Source organism: Microtus oregoni, unplaced genomic scaffold (genome assembly GCF_018167655.1).
Source record: "Microtus oregoni isolate MIOR12 unplaced genomic scaffold, Mior012 000005F_ref0000423, whole genome shotgun sequence".
Taxonomy (NCBI): domain Eukaryota; kingdom Metazoa; phylum Chordata; class Mammalia; order Rodentia; family Cricetidae; genus Microtus; species Microtus oregoni.
The window spans coordinates 32,184,816-32,198,445 of record NW_024543064.1 but is presented as its reverse complement, the minus strand read 5'-3'; the positions used below and the strand labels follow the sequence as shown (position 1 = coordinate 32,198,445).

General features: G+C 48.4%; 1 long non-coding RNA gene across 1 annotated transcript; it reads right to left on the bottom strand.

The window, feature by feature from the left end:
* Positions 1 to 1,869: 1,869 nt before the first annotated feature.
* Positions 1,870 to 5,692, bottom strand: LOC121447942. The gene is made up of 3 exons (XR_005974317.1): positions 5,586 to 5,692; positions 4,714 to 4,877; positions 1,870 to 2,098 (listed from the first exon to the last, which is right to left on the bottom strand). It is a non-coding gene; the product is annotated as an uncharacterized LOC121447942 (long non-coding RNA).
* Positions 5,693 to 13,630: the final 7,938 nt, after the last annotated feature.

Sequence of the window (13,630 nt, the reverse complement as noted above, 5' to 3'; positions counted from 1 at the left end):
AGTATATTTGTGCAGCTCATTTAAAAATGTAATATAAGAAAATACAAATTAATAGTCATCTATAATAGTCAAACTGTAGCTATTTTAGTTATATTTTCTAGATGTACAGAGATATATTTCAGATGAATAGGTATTCTTTAAATCTTTAAACACCTACAGAATATGGCATTTTAAATGTTTTAAGAATTTAGACTTTCTTCAACAGTGAGACATGTCTGTTTCTGGCAGCACCAATTTCTTCAGAGAGGTTAACGGGCATCAAAGAAACTTGTTGTGGAATTTGCCTTCAATGTGACAAGGCTAGCTATTTGGGCAAGAAACTGCTCTTGCCTGGACTGCTTAACGGTATGCTGTTATGAACTGGATATGCAGGACCCACAGAAAAATAACTGCTAAACTTGCCTAAAGAAAGTGAGACAGTCCTTCAAGATTTCTGCTTCATGAAAAAAAAAAATCTTCCAGACATTCTGTAGAATACAGAAGGAAGTAACTGACAAATTGCCAATATAGGCAAAGCTGTCTTTCAAATTCCCTGCTTCATGGAAAAGTTTGACAGATACTATGGGCCTGTAGGCTGACGATGGATGCTCCAACATTACAGAAGAACTTTGGGTGACTATTTAGATGTCTCTATAAATTCTAGAGTTTTGGAAGTTGCTTACACTGCACTTCCTATTTACTTAGGTAATATTATATCTTTCTGGGGTCTTTGATGGAGTTGAAGAATAAATAGTTACAATTGTAGTTTTCCCTACTTATAATAAAGAATATATTAAACATAAAACTTTGGGCTCACAAAGATAGGACTTATGATAGAATATTTTCCTTAATTTGCCAAATGTAAATGGACTAAATATTGTAACTATAATTCTTGCTTGATAACTGTTCTGTATATGTAATTTTATTATGTTAAAGTTAAAACCTTCCTTTCTATTTAGACAGAAAAGGAGAGATGATGTAGGGTGTTCTTCTGTATATGTGTTGCTTTTATTGGTTAATGAATAAAGCTACCTTTGCATATGGCAGGGCAAAATATAGCCAGGAAGAGATAGAGAGAGAGTAGGCAGAGTCAAAGAGATGCCATGTAGTTGCCAAAGGAGAAAGACGCTCAGAACATTTACAGGTAAACCACAGCCTCATGGCAATACACAGATGAATAGAAATGGGTTAATTCAAGATGTAAGAGCTAGCTAGAAATATGCCTGAGTCATTGGCCGAACAGTATTGTAATTAATATAGTTTCTGTGTGATTATTCCAGTCTGGGCGGCTGAGAAACGAAAAGCAGTCTCTGCCTACACCACAGTATTTATGGAAACCTAAATCTATGTTCTCAGGCCATGGTCTCCCATACTTGGTTCCATATCTTTTGTTCCTCTGAGGGAGGGAGGGCTGTTTCTTTCAACAGAGCAAAGCCACTAACTTTGCTAAGATATCGTGACCTTTAGGAGACACCTAGCAGGGCTGGAGAGATGACTGAATGGCTGCTCTTCCAGAGGACGTCAGCTCGATTCCCAGCATCCCCCTGAAGGCCCACAACCACCTGCATCCCCAGTTTCCGTGCATCTGATGACCTCTCTGGCCTACACAGGCACACATGTGGTGCACAGTCATGCATGCAAGCAAAATACCCAGATGCTTACAAAATAAAGTCAAATAAAAGATTTTAGGTTAAAAAAAAATTAGGAAAAGCAAAAAGGAAATACTCAGCAGTGAGTTTGGAGGTGGGATTAATCAACACTGTAGTAAATTCGGAGATTCCTTGGGTTTTGCTCAGACCTTTTTCTAAATTTAATTAGGGTTTCATAACAGTACCACAAGATTAAGCAAACTGGCCAGCAGTTTGTGTAGAAACCAGACTCACACCCACAACTACGCAGGAGCCACCCTGAGGAAGGAGCCAGTGCTCCAGGTCAGCGGGGAGGAAAGGAAAATCTTTTAAATTGCATTTCCTTTGTAGGCTTCTCACATCCTCAGCTCAGAGAAGAAAGCAGAACTCAGCCAGGCGTGATGTACGTGGTGGCACGCAGCGGCATACGCCTGCAGTCCCAGAACATGGGAAGTGGAGGCAGGAGGGTGAGCCATTACTTGAGATCCTGTCTGAAAAAGAAAAACAGAACATTTTTGTAAGGCAGGAAGACTGCAGCTCTGGATTCAGGGTGGGAAATGATCCCCTCCCCCCACAAGCCAACTTCTGTTCGGCTAAGCAGTTCCTTCCAGGAGGATGTGGGCAAAAACTTACAAGACCTTGTGATGTCCCAGTCACCCATCCTAAAACGTCACTGTACAAATCAACATAGCCTCTTGCTGCTCTGAACAGAAATAGTTTACAGAGGGGCTCTGGTGTGTCACAGGAGGCAGCCAAGAGCTTTTCAAAGGCAACTCTGCCCTGCAGGAAATGAGCCATAAACCTGTGGGATTCCCAACAGGATGATCCACTAAGTCACAGCAGGAATCTGTGCTTCTCTGAAAAAACACCAACTTGATGTCCATCAGGAAACCTGCACAGTGTGGACCTAACACAGTTGGCTTCAAGGGTGCCGAGGTGCCGTGGAGACCTGTTTCCAGGGCTGGTGAGACAGCTGAGTGGACAAGGCTGTGCAGGTCTGATGACACGGCTCAATTCCTGAACACACAGTAGAACCCACACGCTGTTCTCTGACCCCCACACACACCCTGTGGGGTGTGCACACACGATCAATTATTGAATGTATTTTCAAAAATCAGTTTTCCCAACTCCAGTAGGGCCACTAAAAGTAGACCACCACCAAGTGTGCCTCAGCATCCTCAGAGCTTCCTGTGATTAAGTGAGATCAGCAAGGTGTCCCCAGGTTGTTCCCAGTCTGGCCAGCATGTCCTCCCCACTTCTTCCTCTGGAAATGTCCCTCTCTCCTTGGCAGGAGACTTGTTTTGTTTTGGTTTAGTTTGGCTTGTTATCAAGACAGGGTTTCTCTGTGTAGCCCTGAAACTCACTGTGTACACCAGGCTGGCCTTGAACACCCAGAGATTTACCTGCTACTGCTTCCCAAGGGCTGGGATTAAAGGCATGCGCCCTCTTGCCCTGCTCATTTAAATCAAGTCCTGTGACTATATCCCGAACTACTCAAAGCCCAGAAGAACACACCCTTTGTGGGTAGTTTGTTGTATTTTTTTCCAGGAGTCAAAAATTCTTGAACTGGTGCGGAACAAACATAGACAACTACTGGAAAAACATTCTAGGAATGAGGAACAGAACGTGCAAAGGCACACAGTACGGAGAGAACATCACGTCTTGGCAGAACAAGAAATCAGTATGATCAGAACAAAGGTCTGAATGTGGACAGCAAATTCAGAGCGGGAGGCAAGACTATGAATTCTTATTAGGTTTTCTGCTTTGTCTGGTTGAGAACACACCCTCCTCCAGCCCGTCCCTTGAGGTGGTTCTGGCTCTGCAACTGGCTCATTCCTTTGCACCCATCTTACTCAGCTGTAAACAACAGGGCAGATCTGTCATCTCTGGCACCCTGCTGGGAGAGTTCTAGCTCCCTCCGTCTTCCCCAGTCTTCTCCTCTGTCTCCACTCAGGCACCTCCGCAGGTGTGCCTTCCCTTTGTGCTAAGCCTTGTAAAGCTCCTGCAGTCACTGAGCATAGACAATCGAAAGATTCCTCCTATCTGCCCCCTACCCCTGGAAAATCGCTCTCTCATTGTGTTTAACAGCTGGAAACCGTTGTTTCACAGGATGGAAAGATAGGTCTGGCCTCTGTGTATCACCCTGACACCCACGTTCCCACAGCTGCTCAAGTTGCTAGTGCCGTATTCAACTCCTTGCTCTCGGAATGCATGGCGTGGCTTCCAACCAGATTCAAGACAAAGTTTCCTATATTGGCTGTGCTCCGGAATTCATTTGCTGATCACTTGTGCTGTAATTCGAGAGCCTTCGTCATGTCAGAAAAGGAGGGCAGTGTTAGTCCACAGCATGCAGCGTCAGTATCGGCAAATATTACAGTCAAACACCTTTGGCAAGCAGGGCTTTCGCACACCAAGCAGCTACAATCACTGACCATCACGTTGGAAAGAATGTGAGGGCTGTGGGGTGTGTGGGTTTCCTCTGGGTGTGTTAGAGAACTTAGAAAAAGCCTATGATGAAGTCAGAGCTCCAGGCCCCCCAAGGTACATGGACAGAATACAAGAAAACATGGGGTCTTAAGGGAATGAACTCAGGCTGGTGTCAAACTTGAGATTCTTCTGCCTCCGCCTCAAGGGCTGGGATCTCAGATGTGTACCATTGTGCTTAGAAAGAATTTTATTTCTTATAATGCAAAGTCTAGATTTCTGAAAACCCCAAACCAGAATCTGCTCTCGTGGGTGACCAAACTACATATAAATTAAATTCCCCTCCTTTTCAGCATGACTGAGAGATCATATTGGTGGTAAAGAAACAATGGATTATGAGGTTATAAAATTATAATGGGAATGTTGGGTAAATTCCAACCCTCTCAATCCCCAAACTGTACCAGTCAGTGTTCCTTCACAACAAAAACAGCCCTTCCACCCATCCGAAGACGTCAGCTAAGGCAGGTGTGGTGGCGCTGGGGAGGCAGAAGCGGATCTCCACTAGCCTGTCTACAGAGTGAGTTCCAAGACAGCCAGAGCTGCACAGAAAGACCTGTCTCAAGAAAGAAAGGAAGAAAGGAAGGAAGGAAGGAAGGAAGGAAGGAAAAAAAGAAAAAGCCACCTTCTCCCTTCACAGTGGTTGTATACTCAGCTTCTTTGAGGTGGCCACCTCCAGGGGCAGGCATTCTGATTGTTCTTGAGACCCACGCGCTGGTCCCAGCACTTCCAGACACATCACAACACTCAGGTCCTAACAGATCCAAAGAGAAGGACTATGGAGCATGCCTGGAAAACAAATACCAGAAGCAACAAACTCCAGGCTTTACCAGTTTGTATCTGAAAATCCCTGGGGAACATTTACCATATTTTAAGGCTGTTGCAGCAGGGAGAAAGAAATGAATTTTTTTTTACATGTATTATTTATTTGTTTGTCTCAGGGTTGGGGATACATATGCCATTGGTGCACATGGAGAGAAGTCAGAAAGCAGCAGAAAGGCTGTTCTCTCCTTCCACAGAGTGGGTTCCAGGTTCAGGTTGTCAGACTTGGTCCCCTTACCTACTGAGCCATCTCGCCAGTTCAGATACATAATTTTTGATTATGATCATGCTGAATTTATTGATTAGATGTGAACTTGGCATAAGTATGTTCATCTATAGAAAGCTTACTGAAATGGTTGTCTGAAACCTTAACAGTGAACCTACAATAAGAAGAAATGCCCAAACCTCCTTGATACACTGAAGGACAAGATCTCTAAAGGCTCCGGAAACCGGGAACCGCACTCAGCAAGAAGCCCCAACCTCAGAGAGCATTTACCTAGCAGGGTGAGCAGTAAGCTCTCCTCTGCACTGCACCCACCCTCCAGGCCTTTGTCAAAGCCTACCCTTCACCAATCGAGCTGTGCTGAACTAGCAAACAGTGCCCGCCACCCTGGTGAGACATTTATGTGCAGGAAGTGTGGGAGGGGAGCATTCCACAGAAATTAGCTCACCTACCATTTTGTGAAAGCTCTTGCTTCCAGTTGTATCTGATACCTCCAAGCATCCCCTCCACGGTGAAGGAAGAAGCGCTCGGCCTTTGGAGTGGGGAAGCCCTGGAGATCTATCCCACGGGGCACAACACTATGGCCTACTTAGTAACCCCCGAGAGCGCCACAGGGTGGCAGCATGGGGCCTTGGAAAGTTGCCCGGTTTCAAAAAGACGGGTGACCTTGAGTTTCAGTGGCGTGTGGAAAGCAAAAAAAAAAAAAAAAAAAAGCAGCTTCCTCATAAGGTTACAGCAATTATAAAATGAAGCAACAGACAAGAAAGTTCTTTGAGGTGCACATCTCTGGGTGTCAGCCCAGAGTAAAACTTTCCTCACGATTGTCAAAACTAACTCTCTCTCTCTCTCTCTCTCTCTCTCTCTCTCTCTCTCTCTCTCTCTCTCCCTTAACTTTTATCATAGATACAGAATTACATTGAAAAAATAAAATAAAAACAGCAGTGGGCCCGTGAGATGGCTCGCGCTCGCTCAGTGGGTGAAGAAGGGCGCTTGTGGGACAAGCCTGATAACCGGAGTTAGATCTCCCGGACCCACATGGTAGGAGAACAGACTCCAGCCCCGTTATCATCTGACCTCCACATACACAAACATCCGCGCCCGCGCGCGCGCGCGCACACACATACACACATACACACACACGGCACGCACACACACGCTACAGTAATAAAGTAATTTAAAAAAAAAAGAAACAACAATTTGGAGATCTTTTAAAATAACAATAATGCAACCACAGCCGTCTAACACTTGAGCTACAACGCTGGCAAAGTGGCCATCAGTCCTGAAGTGGGACGAGAGCGAGCGAGAGAACGGGGCCTGGAATTTACCCGCTGCCTGCCCAGAACTGTTGGGTGAGTACGCATTTGTCCTTTCCCGCCGCTGAAAGGACTTGTTCTAGGCTCAGCCATCCATGCCTCTCTACTCAAGATAGAGTTCTGCGCATCCCTTCCAGAATGTACCAACACTGACCAGCAGAGGGCGGCAGCTCCCCATTCATGGGCCAGCGCACAGCTCCATGGCTTCAGTTTCAAAATTTTGGGCTTCAATCCCAGCAGACTGTTTTGGATCTTGGATTAGGGACCTCATCTCTTCAAACTGTGGTTTCCCTATCTGGAATTATGGAATAATTAAATATAAAGAAACAAACAAATAAATAAATAAGTAGATAAATAAATTAGTGGAACTGATGATCCCCATAAGGTTAGTGAGATGATATGGATAAACGGCAAGACATTTTCCAAACATTAGTTGCTCTTAAACAGCAAAATAATGGATCTGATTTGATTCGATTTTCACCAGGCAAAAGATGAAAAATACAGTTCCCATTTTTCAGATGAAGAAACTGAGGCCAAAGGGAATTCCACAAGACTGAGGACTCATGAGGCAAACAGCAGTTTTACATTCAGTTCCTACAAAAGCCATGGTTTATTTACAGTAATGGACGTTTGCCTTAAGAAGTTCGTCCATAACCCTCTGAAAGTCTGTGATCCCAAGGCCATAGGAAGTCAGTGGCCAACTTAGGACCTAAGGATTGAACAAACTGAGTTCCCAGCCCAGTGATCCATCTGCCTTGCTGTTCTGCTTGTCAGTGCTTGGGTGGCTTCCCACGGGTGAATCTTGTTTTCCTGACTATACCGGGAGCTAAAAGAAGGGCAGCTTCCTCAAGGAGAGAACTGGCTGCGAAAAAAGCATTTGCTACGTTAAACAAGACTCAGAAAACAGCAGGAACAGATCTCAGTGTATATTCACATACACACGTGGGCAGATGCTCCAGCCAGGTTTGGTGGCACATGCCGGAAATCCCAGCACTCAAGGGGCAGGAGGACTGTGTGTTTCAGGCTCTTCAGGGAAACCGTGTCTCAAAAGTACTAGAAGTCACAGGCTAGAGAGATGTCTCGGAGGTTCAGAGTGTTTGTTGCTCCGTCATAAGGATCAGAGTTTGGATTCCAACAGCCATGTCGGGTGGTTTGTGATCACCTGGACCCTCTTCTGCCCTCTTCAGGGTATGTTTCTAGAATTCTCTGGGGAACATGTCTTGCTGTTATGCAGGGCAAATCATTCACATGTGTATTACGTTGCTTTGTTTTCCACTTAAAAGATTATGGCATTAGGAGGCAAGAATCACGCTCTGTCCGTTCCACTAACTGGCCGCGCTGAGCCTCGGTTCCTCTGCCTGAGCCGTGGGAAGCACAATCTCTACCCTGTTTCACCAGGAGGCTCACAATCTTGCAGCCTCCAGTCATCCCCTAGGCCTCGGCCATGCTTCTGGGCAGAGGTGAGGCCTGCCTCTGCTTCGTTCCCCAATGTCCCAGTGAATTCCTCAGCTGGCCAAAGCCTACCACAGATGTCTCCACGTTGTCTCTGCATCGCTCAGAGCTCTCCAGGCAGGGAGTCTCTGTGTAACCCTGGCTGGCTTAGAGCGTCCTATGTAGACCAGCTGGCCTCCAACCCACGGAGATCTACTTGTCTCTGTCTGCCTAGAGCCGGGACTAAAGGCGTGTGCCACCACATCCAGCAGTCCTTCCTGAGACAAACCAGTGGAGTCTTCTGACTGGCAGCCACCTGGGTTTCCTCAGCCCCTCTGGCTGCTGTTCTCATCTTGTGGAAGAGTACCTGGGGCCCATTCCTGTCTCTTTAGACTCTTTTTTTAAAAAAAAAAATATTTGTTTATTTATTATGTATACAACATTCCTTCCATGCCTGCCTGCATGCCAGAAGAGGGCACCAGATCTCATTATAGATGGTTGTGAGCCACCATGTGGTTGCTGGGAATTGAACTCAGGACTTTGGAAGAGCAGGCAATGCTCTTAACCTCTGAGCCATCTCTCCCGCCCCCTCTTTAGACTCTTTAGATGATGTCAACCAAACCTACACTGCCGAGCACCAAAGAGGCCCTCACTCCCACATCAGCTCCGTCTGCCTCCTGGAGCCCTGGGCCTGGAAGCAAATGTGGATGAGGCCCACCCTCTGCCAAGCACAGGAGGCTTCCTAGGCGTGGCCACCCAGAGCCAAAACACAGGGCCACTTGATGGGCGTTTTCTCTCACCTTCCTCTCTAACGCTCTGAGGACTCCCCCAGCCTCTTCTTCATCCAGAGATATCATTAGGGACCTCCAGACACTCTCCAGGGACCAGCACCCTACTGGTCCCCTGACTTGACTTCTTTATTCTGGACTGGTCAAAAATACAGGCAGTAGTGGTGATGTTTGGAGGTTTTGGTTTTATTTGTTTTAAGGTTTTTTGTTTCTGGTGTTTTTTGTTTGCTTGGTTGGTTTGGTTTTTGGTTTTGGTTTTTGAGACAGAGTTCTCTTTGTAGCCCTGGTTGTAGACCAGGCTGGTCTCAAACTCAGAGAGATCCACCTGCTTCTGCCTGCCTCTGCCTCCCAAGTGCTGGGATTAAAGGCATGTGCCACCTCTGCCCAACAAGATTTATTTTTATTTTATGTGTAAGTGTATTCTGTAAACGTGTATGCAAGTGCACACTGTGTATACAAAGCCAGAGGAGGCCAGAAGGAAATATCAGCTATACCCTGGAACTAGAGTTAAAGCAGACTGTGAGCTGCCATTTGGGTGCTGGGAACCAAATCTGGGCCCTCTGCAAGAGCGGCAACTACTCTTAGCCACCGACCCATCTCTCCAAACCCTTCATTTTGTTTCTGAGACAAGGTCTCAATTTTGAAATAAGTTCTCATGTAGCCCAGGCTGGCATCAGACTTAGTCTACAACCAAGCAAGGATGACCTGGGCCTCCTGATCCTCCTGCCTCCTGCTGGGACTGCAGGTGTGCACCCGAGTGCCAGGCCTTTCGTCATCACTGTGACTGAGTACTTCCTACGCATCAGGCGCTGAGGGATTTATCTGCACTTCACGTATTTATCCTTCACAGTCGTGAGAAAGAAGGACTATTACCAGCTGAGACAAGGGACGCAGAGTATTGAAGCGACACGGTCAGGGTTACACAGTTAGCAACAGTTCCCACTCAGGCTTGCATCCATAGCTGCATTCATAGCTCTGGACTCTGTAGCTGGCTCTGTCTGCAGAGCACGGGGCATCCCTTATCCACTCTGCTGCATGCTCTTCTGCCTCTGAGCAAAGCAACCACGGGGTAACAGCTCCTCCATCCCCCTGGCTTCTGGGGACCCCTCTGTGTAGCTCAGACCCTTTCCAGCTACCTTCCCACCTGCCTCCTGACTGCACCCCTCACCTGCCCCCTAAGCCCACCCCATCCGGAGTAATTATCAGGCCCACCCTACCTCCACACATCAAAACGTTCCCATCCTTCAAGCCAGACAAAATGTCTTTTCTTGAGTGTGCTAAAAGAGTCATGATGGGGGACAGGCTTTTGGGGACAGTGGATCCGAGAGCATAGACAACGTAGGACCCAGATTCTCAAGGAACCTTCTTGATCTGAGAGTCTAGAATCCTTGCTTTCAGGAGGCCCTGGAGACAAAGGTAGGGTTGGCCTTTTAAGTCCCTTAGTATTTACAGAATGAAGAGAATGTCAGACCTGGGAAGGACTTCAGAGAAAACGAATCCCATACCCTTCACTTTTCCCCCCAGGGTTGCCTACGCCCAGGGAGGGGCAGAGGCCTGGCAAACCATCTGGTTAGAGGTGGGAGGAAAAGCTGTGCTCTCTTGTCTACTGGAGGACCCATCTCAGCCGGTCCCCTGTCTGCCAAGAAAGGAGTGGGAGGAGCCTGGAAGAGCAAAAGCAAAAGCTTGGCTCTGAGCCGGCCTGGCCTGCTCAGCTCCAGACCTCAGTAGTTTTCCATAGCCAGCAAGGGCCAGCAGCCCGGACCATGTGCTCCCCTCTCCCCTTGCCCTCCACATTCCTCTGCATATTCAGGCAGCACACACAGTGGCATCCAGGGCCCTGCTGGGGCTGGAGAAAAAGCAGGGATAGGGGCAGAAACCCAGATGTATGCAAGACATCCAGATAAGGGTTTGGCCAGAAACGCACGGGTCAGGAGTGATCACAAAGACATCAGGCAGGTGAAGGGTCCCAGACCCGCACAGCTACATTCATCCATTGCTCCAAAGATATGGTAGTCCCTTTCACAGAGGCACGCACAAAAAAAAAGACTACCATAGATATGCATGTTCACACCTCCCCAGACCATACCTCTGCCATCCCCAACTGTTTCAAGTATAACAAACACAAGACAAGGAATGTGGACTGGTCCTGAGTCCCCAGAGGTCTGGGAGACAAGGGTCAGACAACACCAGTCTTACTCAGCACAGGGTCGGCACCATTCCTTACTTCCAGAAAATTCGCTGGAATTCCTTATTCTGTTCCCAGGAGCTGGAGAGAATCTTGGCTTACCACCCCCACTGTGGCCCTACCTTTGGGACCTGACATTCCAGTTTCATCCCAATCTGTACGGAGAGAGTAGAGGGACATCTGTGAAGTCCTCTCTTTGGTTCCCTCCAATCCCCTCTACTTCTGTCACCTCTCCTCTCACCTAGCTGCCCTCCCCACCACCCCCTACCAGCCCCATGTTTGCCACCTGAAAGATTGGCTGAATTAATTAATAGGGTCCACTCACCAACCTGTGCCTCCAGACTGAGCCAGAACCTCCCTGGAGCTGTTCGGTGAGCACCTGGAGGCCAGCTGGCTGCCTACACTTAGCTCCATGCTTGGGGAGGGGAAGGGAGAGCCACAGACATGGCTTCACATGTTAGTTCCACCATATCTAGTTTGTACATTGGAAAATGATACCTTGACTCTCAAGGAAATACACTGTTGATCATGAGGCCTAATTTAGTGCACTGGCTTCAACCACATAAGAAGCTAGACCCAATCAGCTGGTAACGCAGCCTTTCCTAGCCTCAGTTTCCCTGTCTTGGGAAATGTTAACCTTTCTTTAACCCGGAATTGGAAGCCCTGTCTGGAACAGAGAGCTCTCTGTTCATGGACTCCCCACCTCCACATTCAACATGCCCACAGACACACCATTCGTTCCCATGCTGCTCGCTGCCCAGTCAGCCGGAAGGGATTTGAAGCCCCAGGGGATCAACTGGGTTTGTACTGAGGCCAGTTTGTCCCAAGGGGGCCCTGGGGTCACGTTGCCAGTGCCCACCCCACCTCTGCCAGGCCAGGCAGCTTCAAGGGCTCACACTGGACTTCCTGGCGGGGTGCCCAACACCCTGTGGGCTGTTTGGGGTGGTGTAGGGACAGCAGGGTCTCTGAGGGAGGTTCCCACTTAGCTGTTCCTGTCCATTTTCAACTGGGTGCCTGAGCTAGATTCCTAGCACCACTGTAGAAGAGTGTAGGCAGGGCCTTTCCCCCCCCCTCCCTTTCCCCTGCCCTAGGCTTCCTGAGAGATGAGGGATTGCTCCATAAAAGTCTCAGAACTTATGGAGAGCTCTCAGGATGCGCTCATCCAGGAAAGGCGGTCAGAGGCGGGGGGGGGGGGGGGGGGGTGTCAGTTTTCAGTGTGGCCAGCTCCGAGCTTTCTGAATGAGACTGGTGGCCTTTGAGTCAGGCTATTCTAGATTCGAGCTAGAGAAAGCTAGTGCAGATGTGTGAGGTCCAGATGTTGGGATCTTATCTCAGTGCTGAGTTTGGAAGTTGAGAATCCTCCTCTGTGTGGGGGTCCTGGCAGAATGTCTGAGTCCAGAAAGACAAATGCCATGGAAGCCTAGCTGATGTGTCTGGTCCAAGGATTGCCATCTCTGCTCAGGGGTGTGTTTTCCCTCCATCAGGTCACTGGGGCACTCTGTAGCTTAGGCATTGGAGCCCAGTCAGTGTATGTGATCCAGAGCTGTGGTCCAGCTAAGTGTTCCATGCTCCGGGTTTGGATCTGCCCTGGTGGATCAGGTTCAGGTGTGAGCACACACTCTGAGATAGTGTGGGGTTTAGACAGAACTGTAGTAGTAGCTAGCTAGCCCCAGCCCCTACCATAGACTAGAAGGCAGACATCACTGAGAGTCAGTCCCCTGTCCCAGCTCAAGACCCCTCTGGACCAACAAAAGCAGGGAGCAAGGCAGCTTCAACTCAAAAGCTGAAGGCAGCCCCCATGCTGAAGCCCGCAGCAGTCATGGCCTCACTCTGAGCAGAAGGCAGTTGTTTTCCTTGCTTCTGGTTTCCTTCTGGAAGAGCCAGCTTCAGTGCTCCCCAGGGTCTCCATGCCACCTCTCACTGGAGTGTGTGCAAACATTCATAAGAGCCTGCACGCTCACAGACACACACTCCTCACTCCAGCCTGCCCACACTTCCTAGAGTGATTGTTCCCCTAGAATGCCTTTGTCTCTCCTTTCCCTCCCCTGTCCCTCTCCCAACCCCTCAGGCTCCTCCTGTTCTGAGAAGTCTACACCCACACACCCATACACCCCACACAGGTGCCTTTTCAGACCAGGATTTGAGCTGTTCTTGCTCTGATGTCTCAAGCAGCCCCAGGTCCAGCCCGATTTTTCTGGTTCTCTCTGTGGGCTGGGAATAGAGCCCTATTTACTCCCAACTCCCATGCTGGATAGCCATGGGATCCCATGCTTGGCTGAGCCACCATCCCATGTGGGCAGGTGACCCTTTAAGAAGAATCTCTTTAGTCTCTAATGCCCCGGATGGTGGGGTAGACACTAATCGGATTTGGGGGCCTGTCTCCTGCCCATACCAATCCTCCTTTCCAGGCCACTGGACCCACGTGATGAGTAGTCTGAAGTGGCAGGAAGTCCTGAAGGCCACGTGGGCTGGGTTGGGTAGCTAGGAGAGTGTCTGCCAGATTCCACTTCCCCTGGTGAGAAGTCCTCACACAACACAAGTCCTATGGAGCAGTTGCCTGGCTCCCCAGGCCACTCTGGCAAGTCAAACGTCCATGCCCATGAGCAAGCCTGCGTGTGCACATACACACAAAACCCTCACAGAGAGGTTTCTGGGTCAGATTCTCCACCAGGCAGTTTGCAAGCAATATTTCTGGCTTTCCAAACAGCCTTGTAGGAATTGTTAGCCTCGTTTGACAGAAAGGGAAACTGAGGCTCAGAAAAGGATGTGAGGCTACACAG